Source organism: Lissotriton helveticus, chromosome 1_1, assembly GCF_964261635.1.
Source record: "Lissotriton helveticus chromosome 1_1, aLisHel1.1, whole genome shotgun sequence".
Lineage (NCBI taxonomy): Eukaryota > Metazoa > Chordata > Amphibia > Caudata > Salamandridae > Lissotriton > Lissotriton helveticus.
In genome coordinates, this window is record NC_136057.1 from 1,320,455,288 (window position 1) to 1,320,475,448 (window position 20,161).

At 48.3% G+C, this 20,161-nt stretch overlaps 1 protein-coding gene and 1 pseudogene across 2 annotated transcripts in view; one reads left to right on the plus strand and one right to left on the minus strand.

Annotated features, from left to right (window-relative positions):
• The window catches only part of LOC144823412 (volume-regulated anion channel subunit LRRC8C-like), a 259,653-nt gene that overhangs the window by 192,094 nt on the left and 47,398 nt on the right, over window positions 1–20,161 (plus strand). The window lies entirely within an intron of this gene.
• LOC144792364 (uncharacterized) lies at window positions 4,419–5,678 on the minus strand (annotated as a pseudogene).

A 20,161-nucleotide genomic window follows, 5' to 3' on the forward strand; every position in this document is an offset into this window, starting at 1 on the left:
AACTGCGATGCAGCGAAACACTACTTCCATGTACGTAGTGAAGTCTCAAGCTGAGCGTTGGCATGACGCTAGAGAGGAAGTATTGGATATACAGAGATCTGCCTCTGTGGAAGAGCTTGAGCAATGGTCTAAAGAAGGAATGTTAGACGATGAGGGTTGTTGGCGTAACAAAGAAATGAATAAGTGGAAATTGCCTGCAGCCTATTTACAACCTATGGTTCAAATGGCACATGGGCTGGCACGTGTTGGAGCTCTAGCAATAACTAAATTGCTTTCACAAGTTTGGGAGCATCCTGAAATTGCAGTCACAGCTAAAAAAGTAGTACAGTCCTGTTTGATCTGTTGGCAGTATAATCCTGGAAAAGGGACACGGACTCCTACAGGAGGGTTTGCTACACCAACCGCACCTTTTGAAGTCTTGCAGATGGATTACATCCAACTTGAACGCTGCAATAATTTAAAATATGTCCTAGTGGTGGTATGTGCCTTCAGTAAATGGATAGAGGCATACCCTACAAAGGATAATACTGCTCTCACCACAGCAAAGGTGCTTCTAAAGGAGTTTTCCCCTAGATATGGTGTTTGTAAGCTTTTGTGGAGTGACAACGGACCTCATTTTATTGGGCAAGTTGTTGAGCATGTCCTGAAAGGGTTAGGGATCAAACAGAAATTCCATACAGTCTTCCACCCGCAATCAGCAGGATTAGTGGAAAGATACAATGCTACTTTGAAATTGAAGTTAGCAAAAATACTGGCTTCCACGTCTTTAATGTGGCCAGATGCATTACCCTTGGCATTGTTGTCCATAAGATCGGTGCCACATTCAGGATCTGGTCTCACCCCGTACGAAGTTGTCTTTGGGAGACCGATGAATATTTGGGGAGTTCCTAAGCCACGCCCCATACATGATGTTCCTTGTGTTCTGATGAATGATTATTTGGCACAGTTAACCGACAGTTTGATCTCTATTCATCAACAGGTTCGAGAAGCGCTTCCTGACAGATCTACAGGTGAGGCCCACGAACTCCGTCCTTGCGACTATGTGATGGTCAAGGTCTTCGACAGATCGAACAGCTTGGAACCAAGGTGGCGAGGTCCGGAGCAGGTGCTCCTGACTACAAGGACAGCAGTTCGAGTGATGAACAAGAAGAACTGGGTCCACAGCACACACTGTAAGCGTGTGTCGCCTGCCTTGGTGGAACCTGCTGAGCTGACCGACCATCGAGAGATGCTGGAGACGGAGAAAGGTCAAGCTATCTCACCTGACGAATGTGCGGAAGTCTTCCCGAGTCACACGATTCCTGGAGCATCGCGATACCACTTGAGACCAAGGATAGAATCTGCAGTGTTGAAAAAGACTGGTTGAGCTACCACCCTAGGTTAGTGAAACAGAGAGCCGATGTGGCAAGGGGGGGATCAGCCCTGCGTTAGTGTAGTGACACCCGTCTTGGCCCGTGGTGAAGAAATCAGCGGCTGCCCAAGGGATAAGAGCTCCAACGATTGTTTTCAACGAGTTTTTAGGAAGATCAATTATCGCTGTTGCTGAAATGAATTACAAAAGAATCATTTGTGCTGTAGGGTTTGTTGTTGCTCTGGTGGTCATGGCGATAATCACCTGGTTTGTTGAGAAAGTGGCTCCTGCTCGACAGCTTCTTGTTGCCACTACTCCAGCTTCAGTGGAACATCACTATTTTACACTTCCCTATCACGAGCAGAAGCATCGACAATCCTACCTAAATAAAACATTAATCCAGATGTTGCATCATACACACAATGCCACGAATACTACCAATTGTTGGGTGTGTGCGATGATACCTGCACACCAAAAGAAAGGAGGAACACCTTTTATTCCTCTACCGTTTTCCCACAATGGTTCATGTCAAGCTTGGTATGCCCTTTTGTTTGCTTTCGGAAAGCCCTCAGTAGGTGGAATCATCTTTTGGTTGAATAAAGTATGCTACCAAGATGAAGATGGTTATCCTCAAGCTAAAGGGACTACATGGGAATGGGAAGAGTACCAACCGGACAATATTTCGACACCGTATGTCTTCACGAATATGAGGACTATCAAAGACAATGGACCTTTTGTAATTTCGGTGACCAGAGCTAAAGCAGAACTGTTGTATTGCTTTGCCCACTTGAGTAATCTGATCTTACGCACACCACTTACTCACACAGAAACTCCAACACTCCTTTGGAGGTACAATGAGTTTTATTAATATCATAGGCAAAGGCAATAAGTCACTGAAACTAATAAATTCTTAGGCACTGAGTGAAAGGTAATAGACAATGAATACACCTCACTATATACATAAATATGAAACTGTGAATACAGGTATATAAACAGTTAATGTACAAAGCACCTCACCAGATTAATTTGCAGCACCGGAGACTTCAACATCCCAGGCCAAGCACTGAACACCAAGTCGGGAACCCGTAGACCGGGGCTCAGGGAGTAATCTCTTCGGACACGAAAGATGTCCCGTGAGTGCGTCCACTCCAAGACTGAGTTCCTGAGCTCCACCCCACAGACACCGCTTTTCACGGCCATCTTCCCTCTGTCCTAGAGATAAGTATGGAATGCACAAAAACACTTTGAAGGTACACCATAACCTCACGAGGCATCCTCGAGAGATGCCTCACCCCCACTTGTACTGGTTTACGTGAAAAACATGTTTATGTTACTGCTACAAACGCAACAATGAGGGACAGAATGTGGATCAATGTCACACATTCACCCCAGTCCAAAGATCTGGGCCCAAATCCATCGTTTTTCCACTCCACACCACCCTGGGTTAGACAATGGCGATATGCAAATCAGCGCTGACCCTGTGCCCCATGGGAACAGTCCAGTCCGAACTACAAAAGCCATGTCCTTCCCAGAACGGAAACAAGCATCCGAGGACCGGCCCGGTTTCGAGGTAACACCTCTCTTCAGCCCGGCTAGCTTGATTCCAGTGGTGTGGAGTGCCTGGGACTCACGTCTGAGCATCCCCAGTACACTTAGAGCGGTAACTGCAAACACAACAATGATGGACAGAATGTGGATCAATGTCACACATTCACCCCAGTCCAAAGATCTGGGCCCAAATCCATCGTTTTTCCACTCCACACCACCCTGGGTTAGACAATGGCGATATGCAAATCAGCGCTGACCCTGTGCCCCATGGGAACAGTCCAGTCCGAACTACAAAAGCCATGTCCTTCCCAGAACGGAAACAAGCATCCGAGGACCGGCCCGGTTTCGAGGTAACACCTCTCTTCAGCCCGGCTAGCTTGATTCCAGTGGTGTGGAGTGCCTGGGACTCACGTCTGAGCATCCCCAGTACACTTAGAGCGGTAACTGCAAACACAACAATGATGGACAGAATGTGGATCAATGTCACACATTCACCCCAGTCCAAAGATCTGGGCCCAAATCCATCGTTTTTCCACTCCACACCACCCTGGGTTAGACAATGGCGATATGCAAATCAGCGCTGACCCTGTGCCCCATGGGAACAGTCCAGTCCGAACTACAAAAGCCATGTCCTTCCCAGAACGGAAACAAGCATCCGAGGACCGGCCCGGTTTCGAGGTAACACCTCTCTTCAGCCCGGCTAGCTTGATTCCAGTGGTGTGGAGTGCCTGGGACTCACGTCTGAGCATCCCCAGTACACTTAGAGCGGTAACTGCAAACACAACAATGATGGACAGAATGTGGATCAATGTCACACATTCACCCCAGTCCAAAGATCTGGGCCCAAATCCATCGTTTTTCCACTCCACACCACCCTGGGTTAGACAATGGCGATATGCAAATCAGCGCTGACCCTGTGCCCCATGGGAACAGTCCAGTCCGAACTACAAAAGCCATGTCCTTCCCAGAACGGAAACAAGCATCCGAGGACCGGCCCGGTTTCGAGGTAACACCTCTCTTCAGCCCGGCTAGCTTGATTCCAGTGGTGTGGAGTGCCTGGGACTCACTTCTGAGCATCCCCAGTACACTTAGAGCGGTAACTGCAAACACAACAATGATGGACAGAATGTGGATCAATGTCACACATTCACCCCAGTCCAAAGATCTGGGCCCAAATCCATCGTTTTTCCACTCCACACCACCCTGGGTTAGACAATGGCGATATGCAAATCAGCGCTGACCCTGTGCCCCATGGGAACAGTCCAGTCCGAACTACAAAAGCCATGTCCTTCAACAGTCCAGTCCGAACTACAAAAGCCATGTCCTTCTAACAGTCCAGTCCGAACTACATGTTCTACTGCTAAAGCGTAACTACAGGGCAAGGCAGCACAAAATGGAAGTGCGATGCAACAAAATGGAAGATCCGAGCATTGCATGGAATCGGGGTCAACATGTAATTTTGCACGTGTAGCACGTGTAAAATGGCCAATGCAGTACATTCCACCCCATGACCTTCGATTCACCCATCATACCCCATTGGCCTAAATACCATGGATCTGGGACGAAAATGGGAGAAAAGATTAGGAATGCATTGAATGCAACAACATAATGAGATAAAAACACAAATAATAACTATAATAACACTCAAGATATAACGAAGCTGTCCAAAATTAGGCAGCCATCCAAACAACCAATCCCACCATTCTTGGTCAACGTCTTAGGTAACCCCTTTCACTAAATCTTTTAAAGCATTAATATGTGCATGAATAGACGGAGAATGATCAGATAAATTGAAACAACAGAGCCCATCAAAGTCCTCGCAACCATGGTTATGTTTTAGCAACAAATAGTCCACAGCTGCCCTATTTTGCAAAATGGCTTTTCTCGTTTCTTGAACATCTAATAATAATTCAGCTAAAGCGGCAGAAGTATGATTGAGATTTTTCACTATTAAACAGGCAAGCTTTGCAATCGTCCTGTTATTATAAACGGACATTCCTGGCACTCCTACAATGGAAAGAGCCAAACTAGTATATTCTGTTCTAGAAAGCAAGTCAATATTAGAGTCACAATCCTCAGGTAATTGAATAGCGGCTCTAGAAGAGCGAATGCGTGTAACAGAATGCATGGGAAAAAGCATAAGACTTAATCGTGATAAGGCACAAGGTCCTCCAGTTATGTTAGCTGGTATGTAAGTGTATGAAATATTACCACATGAGAACATCCATCCTTTAGGTAATTTCACATAGTTAACATGACTAGCGGCTGGTACTGTGTGATTACAAACCATATAATTGGTAACAATAATACAAAAACTATCACGTCGTGACTGACACAATGTTTGTTGATCAGTGGTCAATTGTTTGCTTTTCTCTAGTTTCAATTGGCCCCACTTGCCAATTTGGACAGGGTCACAAGTTAGTTGATAGCAAACATCTCCAGTAGAGATATTGTAAGTAACAATACTCGTCATGTTCCTCCAGAGGCTATCTGTAACCTCCGGGCAAAAGGGACAGTACTCATAAAGACTCAGATGTGTTCGAACATCACTTTCCTCCACTACCCCATCAAAGTTAGTTTGGTTGAAGATGTGTAGGAGCACATGTGCAGGGGTAGGTACGGCGACAAGACAGGTGGATATTATATCAGCTGTACTGTGAAGATTTCTCATACAGAAGTGGGAAGTGTTCAGCACATTCCCGGCCAAGTAGGTCCAGATGTTATCCGGTTGCTGCAACAATGCTGTCATCCGACTCGGGCGGTTGATCCCCTTCGGCATCCCCGGGCCCTTCCAGACCCCTCCGGACACGCCCAAACACCGACCACACAGCGCAAGCATCGCAGCGGCAAGCCATACTGTGATCTAGAAACAGAAAACAAACTGGTATAATCACTCTCGCCAATAACATTTTTCAGCAGGTACATTTTCCCACTTTTCCTGTCCGGGTTTCATGACTAGGATATTATCCTTGCCCTTAGTGATCAATTCTGCAGGTTCAGGAGGTTTGTTTGGGGACTCCACCCACAATTTCGCCCCTGGGTTCGTGTCAGTAGATCCAAAGCCACCTTTCCTCGCACAGTTAGAAGGGCTGGGGCCGTCCCCTTCATGACATTTCCTCCATAAACCGGCATGATGACCATTTGGGCAACACGGTCACCGGGTTGCAGAATCAGATCATTGCTTCCACTGTTCAATAGGATAACTTTGATCTCCCCCTGATAATCGGCATCGACCACCCCTCCTAAAATCTGGATGCCTTTAAGGGCAAGCCCAGATCGAGGAGCAATTAGCCCGAAATGCTCTGGGGGAATTTGAACTCCAATTCCTGTCTAAATCAAGGTAATGTCTCGTGGTTGCAATCAATAGAGTTTCAAGGCATGTAAATCAAGACCAGCAGCCTCTGGTGTGGCACTATATGGAGACAAAGCTCCGGGAGCTGTCTCCCAATACAGAATCGTGTTTGTGGCCACATGGGGCTTAATCTGCAAAGCTGGGGTCAACATGCACATCAAAGGAGTCTCTGCATCAGCAAGGGGTCGGTTATTCAAAATCTGCAATGCATCAGACAAGTGATCCCTCCACCCCTTCAATGACCCATCAGACAACATTTTCAACTGCTCTTTCAGCAAACCATTCATTCTCTCAATCAAACCTGCTGCTTGTGGGTAATAGGGTATGTGATAGATCCACTCAATGTTATGCTGCACACAAAAATCTTGCACCATCTTTCCTTTAAAGTGTGACCCATTGTCACTTTGGACCTGCAATGGATTTCCGTAGTATAAGATCAACAAATTCAAAATTTTCAGAGTGTTAGACTGGGTTGCTCTCTTGCATGGAAAGGCGATGAGACAGCCAGAATAGGTATCCACCAAAGTGCAGCCATACTGGCATCCTCGACTCATTGGCATTGGCCCGATAAAATCAATTTGCCATATTTGCCCTGGTAACTTCCCTCTGCCTAACTGGCCTTTCACCACCTGTGGAATTGGTCTGTGCTGAGTATGCTGACAAACAGGACAGTGAATGATTGCAGTCTTAATCAAATCGAGAGGAATATACATCCCTCTACTTTCAGCCCACCTGCTAGTGGCTCGCTCGCCGAAATGTCCACTTTTCTGGTGCACCCTTATAGCCATGCCCACCAAGTCAGAATCCTGCGTCTCCACTCAGCTTCATGAATCTTCGCTTCTTTGTCTGCAAAGGAATTGCACCAACGCTCTAGTGAGTCAGTCGGGCAATGAGCATCGACATGATACACTGTAAGTGTACTCTGGGACAACAATTCCCAAATGTCCTGCCACAACTTCTTTCCCCAGACCTCCCTGTTCTGAATCATCCAATTGTGAGCATGCCATGTGGGAAGCCAAGTGGCTAACCCATTGGCCATAGACCATGAATCACTGTAAATGTGACATGTACCAGGGAGCTCTTGCTTTAACGCCTGGTAAACCGCATACAATTCTGCAAACTGACTACTTCTTCCCTTTCCAGTAGTTGACAACAGCTTTTTGGTCACTGGATTATATGACACTGCCTTCCATTGTCTCTTAGTCCCCACATATCTGGCTGAGCCATCTGTAAACCACACATGCTTTTTGTCCTCCGCGGACAACTCTGAAAAAGGCCCACCCCATTTCACCGGGGACTCCTGCACTTTAGGTACATCTTGCAACATTTCTGCATGTGCTACAGGAGTCTGTGCCACCTGCTCATGCAGCACTGCGGTCCCCGTAGGACCAACTTGTGCTCTGTCTTGTATGTACCACTTCCATTTTATGACGTTAGCCTCCTGTGCTTGCCCAATCCTGTGTGTCTTGGGTGAGCTCATCACCCATTGCATGATAGGTATCCCAGGTCTCAAAAACACATTGTGCCCTAGGGTCAACTGCTCGGTATCCACCAGAGCCCAACAACATGCCAACAACTGCTTCTCAAAAGGAGTATACCGCTCTCCAGCATCAGGTAATTTTTTTGTTCAAAACCCTAGGGGCACTTTCTGTCTCCCCTGCTTTTGCCACAGGATCCAGGTTGCATATTGATCCTGGACAGTTACATTTAAATGCTTCCCTCTCGTATGGGCCATAAATCCAAGGCACGCTGTATAGCCTCCTTCGCTGACTCAAACGCCTTTTGCTGGGCCTCCCCCCACTCAAACTCATGCTTCTTCCGCGTAACCTTGTACAGAGGGGCCAAAATCTGACTCAAATGGGGAATGTGCTGTCTCCAAAAACCAAACAATCCAATGAAACGCTGCGCTTCCTTCCTGTTTTTTGGCACTGCAAGCTCTTTGATCTTTTGCCTCACTTGTGGCAGCACTTCCCTGTGTCCCTGATGCCACTGAATGCCTAAAAACTTCACACTCTGAGAGGGTCCCTGCACCTTCTCGGGGTTAATCACCCACCCTTTGCAAGTGCTCTACCACTGTCTAGTTGAGCCTGCACCTGTTCTTGGATCTCTCCTTGAATCAACACATCATCAATGTAATGACAAAGTTGTACTTCAGAAATGATTGACACCTCATCCAAATGCTCTGCCACCAGCTGGTGACAGATCGTGGGACTATGTAAATACCCCATAGGCAGAGATTGAAACAAGTACTGCCTACCATTCCATGAGAACGCGAATTGTTCCTCGCACTCAGGGGCAATTGGAATTGTGAAAAAAGTATTGGCAATATCAAGTGCCGCATACCAAGTCCCATTGTGTTTCTGAATTTTCTCAATCAAAGTGATGGTGTCTGGGACCGCGGCAGTCAACGGGGGCGTATGCTTATTAAGCTCGCAGTAATCAACTGTCATGCGCCAGCTTCCGTCAGGTTTGCGCAAGGGCCACACGGGGTTATTCCATGCCGTGGTAATCGGTCTCACCACCCCGCCTCCACCAAGTCCCGAATGGTTGCGGTAATCTCATCATGTCCCCCTGGAATCCTGTACTGCTTTATGTGAACCACTTTTGTTGCTTGGGGCACCTTCACTGGGGGAATCTTCAAGCCACCCACCCTCACAGCAGCTACCGAGAAGTACTGCTTTGAACCAAACTGATAGCATACGTCATCTAAGTATAGGGTCATACCTTTCAGAATGTCAATGCCAATAATGTACTCGGGAATAGGCACAATCAAAACAGTGTATGCTCTCTTGGGAAGTCTACCTATTTTCATTTGAATTACCGTTTGCCCTGCTGGTGTTTCCTGTCCTCCCCAACCTGTGATAGTAAAATATTGTCCTTTAAATTTTCGTGGATTGCCATGTATCAATGTGGCCTCCGCTCCGGTGTCTACCAAAGCCTGCACCTCCTGAACATTTCTATTTTTCCAATAGATCTCAACCCTCACATGTGGTCTATTATCTTTGCGAGCCCATCCCTGCACCGGAGCTTGGCCAATTTCCTAATTTAATTTTCTCCTGCGCAGCTCGACATCTGCCCAGCGCAGGTCCCGGCGCAGATCTGAATACAATGTTGGGTAACCCTCAGGGAACAACTCCTCCTCTTCCCGGTCCCCATCTGAATCTGTGCACTCTCTGTCCCAACCTTTCTCTTTTGTCACTCTCACATGAGATTCCCTCTCCCTCTCTCTCCTGACCTGCTTTTTCAGGCTTCTCCTCAGGCTCTGCATCCCTGCGACTCACTTTCTTGTTATCTTTTCTATTCACATGCCTACTCCCTTCCTTCCTATCCAGTCCTCGCTTACGGTACATTTCCCACATGCTTTTGGTCTCAATACCATCAATCACTCCTTGACACCCCATCCTTTAACAGCGCCAAAAACATATCACGTCTGATCACTCGGTTGTTATCAGTACGGGACTCTGAGCGCGAAGCCCTGTCTGGCTTGGCTCATTCCCCAAGCTCTCCCAGCTCACGGACTGCCTCGACTACTTCTCCTATGGTATTACTGGTTTGAATAATTAACAAAGTCATTATCACAGCTTTGTATGCAGGGGGCGCCAAACCAATGATTTTGTTCCGCATTGACACAGTCATTAACAGACCCATTAAATTATGCGCCTCACCTACAAGAACAGCCAACTTCATCCCTTCCTCCTTAATTCTCTGAAAAGCATCTCTTAGGGTAAACCATGGTTTTTCATTCCCAGGCCAGTCTGAATCTGTGGGGTACTTGTGACCACAACCCCGCGCAGCTGGCTGCAACAGGGTAGTTTGGTCATCACCATGGAATGTCCGAAAGTATCCCTGCACAGCGGGATCAGTACTGAGAGTACAAAATTTGGTAGCGTCCCCCTCATCTAACATGACCCCAGACGTGCCGTGATCATAGAGACGCACCATCCAAGCTAATAGCGTCTCACCAGGCTACTGTCTAAACCTCGCTAAATGGTCACTGACTTCTTGCTGTGTAAAATCCTCCAAACTATTTAACATTACTCCATCCGGGTTCCCTGGAGCGATTTAAAGTTTCCATCTTAGAATGGGCTCTGCTTCCACTCTCTTAGCATTTTTTCCTTCCTCGTTCTTTCCCTCCCCCTGTAAGGGCTGCTCTCCTTCTGAGGAGAATTCTGAAGATTCCCAGATGTTGGAGTCCCAATTTGATGGGTCAAAATCTAAGTCTGCTTTGGCAATGGCTAAATGGACTTTCCGTTTACTCACTCGCCCTCTCCTTTTCTTGTATCTGTATTCAGCAACACGGACTGCAGCTCGTTCTGCTATCATCTGATATGTTTCTAACTTATCTTGTAATAACTTATTCTGACAGGAAAGCATCGTAGAAATATTCTTAGCTTCAACAAGTTGTTTTTTTAAACTCAACTGTTCCTGCTGCAGAGATAAACATTTGTCAAAAACTTGACGGGAGGCATGCAATAAAACCCAACCTCTGCGACCCACTGTACATAATTCTTTACTTTTCTCCACAGGAACCTTCTGTAAACAATTCAAAACATCTTCTGGCGTTGCTTCGCCCAGACAGTCAAACCAGCTCTCTTTTAATCCTGAGCTTTTTGAATACTCGCGCGCCAGCGCGGAGTTCGGCGTCGCCTCCCATCCAGGAATATGCATGGGGGCTAAAGGGATTTCACTCGGTGCCAAAGAACCGAAACCCCCTTTCGTCTTTTTAAACATGTTCCTCCACGCGTAATTTACGAATCCTGAGACCGACTACGCCAAAATGTATTGCTTTGCCCACTTGCGTAATCTGAACTTACGCACACCACTTACTCACACAGAAACACCAACACTCCTTTGGAGGTACAATGAGTTTTATTAATATCATAGGCAAAGGCAATAAGTCACTGAAACTAATAAATTCTTAGGCACTGAGTGAAAGGCAATAGACAATGAATACACCACACTATATACATAAATATGAAATTGTGAATACAGGTATATAAACAGTTAATGTACAAAGCACCTCACCAGATTCATTTGCAGCACCGGAGACTTCAACGTCTCTGGCCAAGCACTGAACACCAAGTCGGGAACCCGTAGACCGGGGCTCAGGGAGTAATCTCTTCGGGCACCAAAGTTGTCCCACGAGTGCGTCCACTCCAAGACTGAGTTCCTGAGCTCCACCCCACAGACACCGCTTTTTATAGTTTAAATCAACCTGTTCGAGAAGCCTCTAGCAGGCGCTCTCCCCCATCTATTCACCGGTGCTGGCCCCATCTCGGCATCAGACCCGCCCAGACATACCTGGCCAGATTCTGTTTGGGCTGTGCTGAGGCAAAAGACATTCCTTTCCCTATCCACGGCCTTGGAGCTTTGTACGGCCATCCTCCCTCTGTTCTAGAGATAAGTATGGAATGCACAAAAACATTCTGAAGGTACACCATAACCTCACGAGGCATCCTCACGAGATGCCTCGCACCCACTTGTACTGGTTTGCGCGAAAAACATGTTTATGTTACTGCTAAAGTGTAACTACAGGGCAAGGCAGCACAAAATGGAAGTGCGATGCAACAAAATGGAAGATCAGAGCATTGCATGGAATCGAGGTGAACATGTAATTTAGCACGTGTAGCACGTGTAAAATGGCCAATGCAGTACAACTGTGTATAAGTAGTATTGGGAGAATTCCCGTAGGACGGAGTGAATGTATTTTTTTTTTAAACAATTTTTATTATTTTCAGCAAAGTAAACAGTCACACTGACAATCAGTACGACAATATCTCAAATAAGATGTGAGTGCGTAGTTTTGCAGCATCATAAGACATAAGCACATTATCACTTGAAATAGCCCAGCACGTCTCCCCTTATATCTAGCCGTTTCCTTAATCACAGTTCCATTCCCCCCCCATATCCTCATCTGAGCTATCTTCATCATTTTCCGGAAGTGGGTCACAAATCTCCCCCCTGTACACATTCCAGGCAGCCCAGACCTTGTTCCACTTACGAGGGCATGCCCTGTTGACATACACCGCTCTTTCAGTAACCATTAATAAGTCCATGTTCTTGCTCCATTGCGCCAATGTCGGCAGGTCTGCAGCGCCCCATTTTTGTGCTATATCTCGCTTTGCCACCATGAGTGCCAGCGTGGCCCAAATCAGACCATAGCGAGACAAATCGTTCAGATCCCATACATTCAGGAGACATTTGCGTGGTTCTGGTGTTAGTGAGACCTTAAGTGTCTGCGAAATAGTAAGCATCACTTGTCGCCAGTAAGCCGCAATGTGAGGACAGTCCCAGGGGGTGTGGAACAGGGTACCTTCAATGCCGCAGTTTAGAAGACAATAAGGATGCGGGGCTTGCTGGAGTTTGTGCAGCGTGGCTCGAGTGTAATATATACGATGAAGGATTTTTAATTGTACCAGCCGAAACCTGGCGGAGATGCCCACCTCCCTTGGGGACGCCAGCGCTTCGTTCCACTCAGCGTCGTCCATTTCGCCCACCTCCTCCACCCATCTCTCACGCAGTTTTAATGTGGGATGTATCAGGTTATGTAGGAGTTTTTTATAGGTAAGGGAAGTGGCACTATGTTGCATAAAATCAGTGAGTAATCTATCTTCCAGTGGCGAGGATTCTGGGACCTCACTGTCTGCTGGTAGTGCCTGTAATAGTGCGTGTCGAATCTGCACATACCTATAGGTTTCATTCGGGCTTAGATCATAGTGTTGTTGGAGCTGGGCAAACGGAATTACTGTGCCCTTATCCCATAAGTCTCCCACCGTGGATATTCCTATCTTGTCCCACTGAGTAAACCCCCTGCTCTTTCTCAATTGGCCTAGTACCTTGGTGTCCCAGAGCGGGGTAAGTTTGGTAATTGTACCCTTCCAGCCCAGCTTCGCCTGCGCTGCGTGCCAGGTCACAGTTGTTTGTTTCGTGAGCCCTATCAACTTCGCTACTTGACTTCTGTTATAGAGCGGTGAAAGCATACCTTCTGTACCCAGTTGGACCCAATCAGCTCTGTAGGCTGGGTCATCTCGGGGCGCATGAATCCATTGATTGATAATTTTGAATTGGGCTGCCCAATAGTATAGCTGTAAGTTTGGAAGCGCAATTCCCCCCTCATACCAACTCCTGTTTAGTTTGGTGTGGGCGATACGAGCAGGTTTGTTGCTCCACAGGAGGTTAGACACCAAAGCCGTCACCTGGCTAAAATATCTTGGGGCAATGGGGTATGGTGAGTTTTCTAAGGCATATAGAAACCTCGGGAGGGCCATCATCTTGTATAGCGCTGCTCTACCGAGGAGCGTCAGTGGCAGCAACGCCCAATGCTTTACATCGGTCCGCAATCGGTCTAGAGGCGGTTTCAGTTTTTTTTTCAAAGAATTCAGTGTGGCTATCTGTAATATATATGCCAAGATATTTAAAGGAGGTCGTAGTTCGTAGGAGCGGGCAGTCCCTATCCAACAGGGGCGCCGGTCCCCTCAGTACATAAAGGACCGACTTTGACCAGTTGATCGTATAACCGGACGTCATTCCATAGGTGTCGCATATCGTCAGAAGTGCGGGTATACTCCTGTCTGGATCCGTCAGGTACACTAACATATCGTCGGCGTACAACGACACGCGATCCTCCCATCCCTCCTTCCAAGTAATACCTTTTAATAAGGTGGTGCTCCTAATCAGTGCCGCTAGCGGTTCCAGTACTAGGGCGAACAGTAGTGGCAAAGGGGACATCCCTGTCTGGTCCCTCGTGCCAGTTGAATGGCACGGGAGATGTGACCATTGGCCACTACATGAGCAACTGGATTGGCGTATAGAAGGCGCACCCAAGCTATAAACTTGGGGCCAAAGCCCATATGGGCCAGCACTGCAAATAAATGTCCCCATTCCACCATGTCGAACGCCATTCTCGCGTCCAGTGAAAGGATTACAGCTGGTTCTAACAGTGACGGGGCTCTCGCTAGGACTCCATGTATCCGTCTCAGATTGAGAGCGGTACTTCTATGTGGCATGAAGCCCGATTGGTCCGGGTGAATTAGGAGCAGGAGATGTGTCATCAATCTGGTAGCTAGTAGCTTCGCAAGAATTTTTGCCTCTGCATTGAGAAGTGAGATAGGGCGGTATGACGCGCAGTCAGACGGAGGTTTGCCAGGTTTCGGTATCGCCACTATCGCAGCTGTTCGTCGGTCCTGCGGGAGTTCTGCCCGTGAGAGACTCTCCATATACATAGCCAACAGTGGCGGGCTGAGTGTATCTGACATGAGTTTAAACCACTCAATGGGGATCCCGCTGGGACCAAGGGCTTTCCCCGAATGTAAGGCCTGTATAGCTATTTGTATCTCCTCAACAGAGAGGTCGGCTTCCAACTCTTGGACTGCCTCTTGGGGAAGCGTCCTGGTCACTATGTGTTCAAGAGAATCTAGGGCTGCACTTTCCGTTACTCCCCATTCAGGGGTATAGACCCTCTCAAGGTGATCTGCTAGCATGTTTACAATCTCCTCAGGGTGCGTGTGTTGTTGCCCCTCGGAGGTTTGAAGTTGCTGTATACCTCTATTGCTCCCACCCTTTTTTTCTAACCACGCTAACATCTTTCCTGCTTTATCTCCCACGTCGTAGACCCTATGGGACGTAGCCGAAATATTGCTAATCACCTACTGTCTGATGTGTTCCTTGTATCGCTGCTGGTGTAAGTGCAAGTTATGTGCTAAGTTTGCCGTGGGGTCTGACATATGGGCCATATTCGCCCCATGCAGGGATAATTCCAGCTCCGACAGTTCCTGTCGCTGTGCACGTTTGTGTCCTGCAATGGAGGACATTGCCTGCCCACGAAGGACTGTTTTGTATGCCTCCCAAAGAATCGATGGAGAGGTCACAGATGCTTCGTTTTCCGTGAAGTAAAAATTGGTCGCTTTCTTGAGATCTTTTTTGACTGGGACTTTCAGAAAATTCGGGTAGATAGGGTAGATTCTCCTCCTTGTTTTCTCCCGGCTTGAAAGGGTCATCACCACTGGAGAGTGGTCCGATATGCCCCTTGGGAGTATATCTACGGTGGCCACATCCTGTATCCCGCCACCCAACATAAGGAAGTAATCTATGCGGGAAAGGCTGTTGTGTACTGTCGAGTGATAGGTGTATTGAGTCGCAGTGGGGTGCTTGTGTCTCCAAATATCTGCTAGGCCCAAGGCTGCCAGAAAACCCCGGAAGCCCGAGGGAGGAGAGGTACTTGTGCGTACCGGGAATCTATCCAATACCGGGTCCATCACTGAGTTAAAGTCTCCCCCTATGATGACGTCACCCTCTGGAAGGTCCAGTAGGAATTCTCCCAGTGCTGTCAGGGCTACTGTTTGAAGTGCTGGAGGGATGTATACTGACACAACATTCAAGAGTCGGCCCTCCCACTGCCTATGTATTGCCGCGAAGCGACCCTGGTCATCCACCTTGTGTTGTAGGAGGATGAATGGGGAGGCCCTTCTCAGCAGGATGCCCGTCCCCCTAGAGCCAGAGGTAAACGCGGAGTGTGCCACCATTTTGTAGCCTCGGCGATATAGCGCCTGACAAGCTGTACCTGTGAGGTGTGTTTCTTGCAGGAGCACCAGCGCCGGGCCCTGCCGTTTAAGTGCCTGCAATACGAGCCCCCTCTTGATCTTGTCACCCAGCCCCCGCACATTCCATGTCAGCAGTGTTAGGGGGGAAACTGCGGTCCGCCGCAATGAATGAGTGTGGGCGTCAGTGTGGGCGTCAGTGTGGGCGTGTGCCGGCGGGTGTTGTGACATAATAAAGTGATGCGGGTGTGGTCAGTCTTATCTCTCCCATGAGTACCATATCTGTGCTCCATTGTCGAACGATACGTGCGAGTGTCTTGTCAAAACGTGAGAAACTGAAACAATAACAATAACAGTTGAAATTTCCCTCCCTTCCCTCCTCCCTGCCTCCCTGCTCCACGGACTCAGAACCGCCCGCCTCCCCAACTTAGCAGAGTGCTTTGTCCAATCCCCACCCATTGTACTTGCTTGCGGGATGGCAATGGCTCCATCTGCCCTCCTTAGCTTCTCCCTGTCCAGAGTACCAAGGGCAGCACGCCCAATATGGTAGTTTCATACTGATATAGTCACCTTAGCCAGATCCTCGGGACACCGGTCACTGTTCGTCGTCGCCCGGCCCCACCTCTGACGAATGGTCCGGATCATTCCTGTCCGCCGCTTGTGAGTCCTCTCGGAGTTCGTTTCGTTGTTGCCGTGGTTGCCTGTCAGTGCGAGGAGGTCGTCCCACCCGTCGCCAGCCATCCAGCCAGTCTTGGGCCGCCTCAGGCGTGACAAAAAACCATGTTCTGCGGTCAGCTACCACTCTCAGCCTCGCCGGGAAGAGCATAGAGTAAGGCAACTCCTTAGCCCGCAGGGATTTCTTTACCTCTGTGAAGGTCTTCCGGCGTCGGGCCACTTCAGCTGTATAGTCTGGAAAAAAGGCAATCGTTGAGTTCAGTATCTTGATAGGGGGAGAAGTCCGCGCCGCTTGGAGTATGGCATCTCTGTCCCGGAAATTGAATAGTCTGGCCAGCACCGGTCGCGGTGTAGCACCCGGCTTTGGTACTCCGCCGGGTACCCTGTGCGCTCTCTCCACTGAGAAAAAATGCGATAGACCCTTTGGTTGCAGTTCGTTCTTGATAAGGTCTTCGACATAAAGGTCCATAGCTCGCTTCCCCTCCGAGTCTGGTAAACCCAAAATGCGAACATTGTTGCGCCTTGAGCGCCCTTCCTGGTCGTCCAGTTTGTCCTGGAGCTGTTTGTTGACGGCTTCCATACGTGCCATTGCCAGTTGTAGTTCCGACGTGTCCTCCACAAGAGATTTAGTGACTACCTCCACTTGTGCCACTCGTTCTGTCATCTGGTGAAAGTCTGCTCTTAGTAGATTGACATCTGTGGAGATAGAGCCCACTGTCGTTTGGACACTGGAGAGCGTTTTCATTATGTCTTCTAATGTCACTTTCTTGGTCCCTTCACTCTCCGGGCCTTTCCCTGTAGAGGTGCGGTTTTCTGCATGTGACGCATTGTTCTTGTCGTAGGCGAATTTATCCAGCTTCGCCTGTGTCGCATTATTCCGCGGCCCTCGTCCCGCCATGGCTCCTGCTGCTTGTTTGTCACCGGATGTCCACGCACCCCCACCAGCGCGCGTCGCCGCACCGAGATCCCTCCGTGCGGGGACGGCGCAGGCGACGACGCCAATAGGCTCCTGCAGGCAGCCAAGGAGGTCAGGCCACACTTCACAATGGCGCCACCCCCTAGGTTCACTGGGTCAGGCAATGGTCGGTGTTGGTCGTCAGGGGAGCGCAGACGCGAGGTCCACGGCTGTGCCCCACGCGTCACAAGGCTTCTATTATGGTGTGTGGTTTATTTATTTATTTATTTTTATATTTATTTATTTATTTATTTCCAAAGTTTGTAGATCACCCCACTGCCAAGCCGGAGATTGATCGTGCTGACCGGCACCCTGTGACGTGGTTGCTGAAAGGGGCCGAGCAATGCCGAGTGTTCGTTGTTGTGTCTCCCTTCCCAAGTGCTGTTCACGGGACCCACACCTTCATTGGGTCAACCGCGTTGAATTGCAGCACCGTGTCGTTGCAATGTCATTACAGTGGGGGAGAGCAGACGAGGCGCGCATGAGGGGCACTAGATCTGGACCCCCGTCCCAGCTCGGGCGTAGCGCGCAGTGCCTCCAGGCCGATCAGTGGCGCAATCCCGGGCGTCGCGTCTCCTCACCTCACTCCACTCAATATACACTGCAGCAGTCTCTCCCTTAGGCGGAATTGCCTCCGGTCGCACCCGCCCCGGCTCCGCACCGCACGATCTTCATTTTGAAGGGGGGTATCTGTCGGCGGTCACTCCCGGTCCACGCCACCCGGCCAAGCCTCACTTCCGCCCTGACAGTCACAGACGCGAGTCCGGAGCCGCCACAGCCACGACAGGCCGTCACCGGATGCCACAGATTTTGTCCGGTTTCCAATATCGGACTGGCCTCAGAGTTACATCGGGCAGTGCCTCTCAGTCCCCACACTCGGGATCTGCCGTCGGGGGAACAGTTGTGTCGGATAAATGTCCGGATTTATGCGATGGAGCCGCCTAGCCCCTCGCGCTCCTCGGTCAGGCAGCCACCATGTTCGGGCGCTAGCCACGCCCCCCCGGAGTGAATGTATTTTGACATAGATTATTGAAGGAGCTAACAACAGTACTTTTACGTCTTCGCATAATTCGCATTTTGTATGTGGTAATAAAGGATACTATCAATTGCCTGTTGGGTGGTCCGGGGTATGTTACATATTATTTTTGTTACCACCTGTGTTCTTGGCCCCTCCATCATATCACCTGAATTTAAAGTTGTATAATGACATTTCCAAGAATAGATATAAACGAACAATAAGTGCAGATGAAATCTACCATACAGATACCATTTTGCAACAATATGTCAATTTCAATTTGGGTTGGTTCTTCTTAGTGGGTGCTGCATAGAATAGCAGAAAGATAAGACGATTAACTTGTGTTGTGGAAGCTGTCACCAATCAAACAGCTATGGCACTTGGGAACATTACAGAGGAACTACAAATTGCGAGGATTGTAGCACTCCAAAATAGGATGGTGCTAGATGTGATTTTGACTGATCGAGGTGGTGCATGTCGCATCATCGGTAGCAGTTGTTGTGTATTTATACCAGATCACTCACCTTCAGTATGTGATGCAATCTCAAAACTGCATAAGATTGCGGCAGAAATTCACACAGAGACTGGTACATGGACATTTTCAAACTGGATATGGACATTCTTTGCTACTTGGGGCTGGAAGCTACTGACTATTCTATGTATACTACTGGTAATACTATTTACATGCTGTACTTGTATACAATGTGGTCCTATGCTTTGCTCCATGTGCATCACTGCTTGTACACCTGCCAAAGGAAATACTGCAAACATAAAAGCACAACAAATGTTAAATAATGAAATTACTGAGATGATGAACATCAATGTACAGGATGCATATCTAGATTACCCCAGATAAACAAATGTCTTCAGCTAATGCTGAAAGGGTCGTCTGTTGTAATTTAGCAGCGATTAGGTTAAGCATTAGCAGAAGACATCTTGTATTTAGAGACTATCTTGTCCGTTGTGTGGGTATTTCTGCCAGCCATTTTGTTTGCCATGTGCTCGCCATGTGCTCTGTCCTACCTTCCTGTCAACTGGTCTTGAAATCTACCTAGAGACGAGATACATTTAGCCTCTTCTGCTTCGCACATACTCAGTTGAGCTTACAGCTGTCCCCAACTTGTAACTGTCAGGATGCGTCCACCAGAATTAGCTAACTGTCAGCCCCTCCCACTTGTTGCCAGCACACTCTCTGTATGACCTTATATGTATTTAAAACCAGCATTCTGTACTTGCACCGCCTTCATTTGAGCCCCTGTGTGGGTATAAAAGGACCAAGCTCCTTCCAGTCAGTGTGCTACTTCATACATTGCCGAAGGGTGTTGTGTGAATGTAGTTCCACCTCATGAGGTTTAATAAACTCTGGGGCATATTATCAAGGGGGTTTATCTCCGCTTTTTTGGCTTTAAAAGCCAAGAAAGCGGAGATAAAATGATCTCCCTATTACCAAGCTGTCGCTAACACCAGTTAGTGACAGCTAATAGGAGATAGCGACCATCTTGGGCCCCACTTTGCATGTCAGTGATATTTATCACTAATGACATGCAAAGTGGGCGTGCCAAGATGTTAGCGACTGGAAACAGTCGCTAACTTCGCTATCTCCTATTACCAACGTTTGGAGATATTCGCGCTAAGCGCGAATATCTCCAAAAGCTAACACCTGCCCTGAGCAGTTCTTCACCATGTTATCCAATGGGAGGTGGATAACATGCTAAGAGCATTTGCTCGA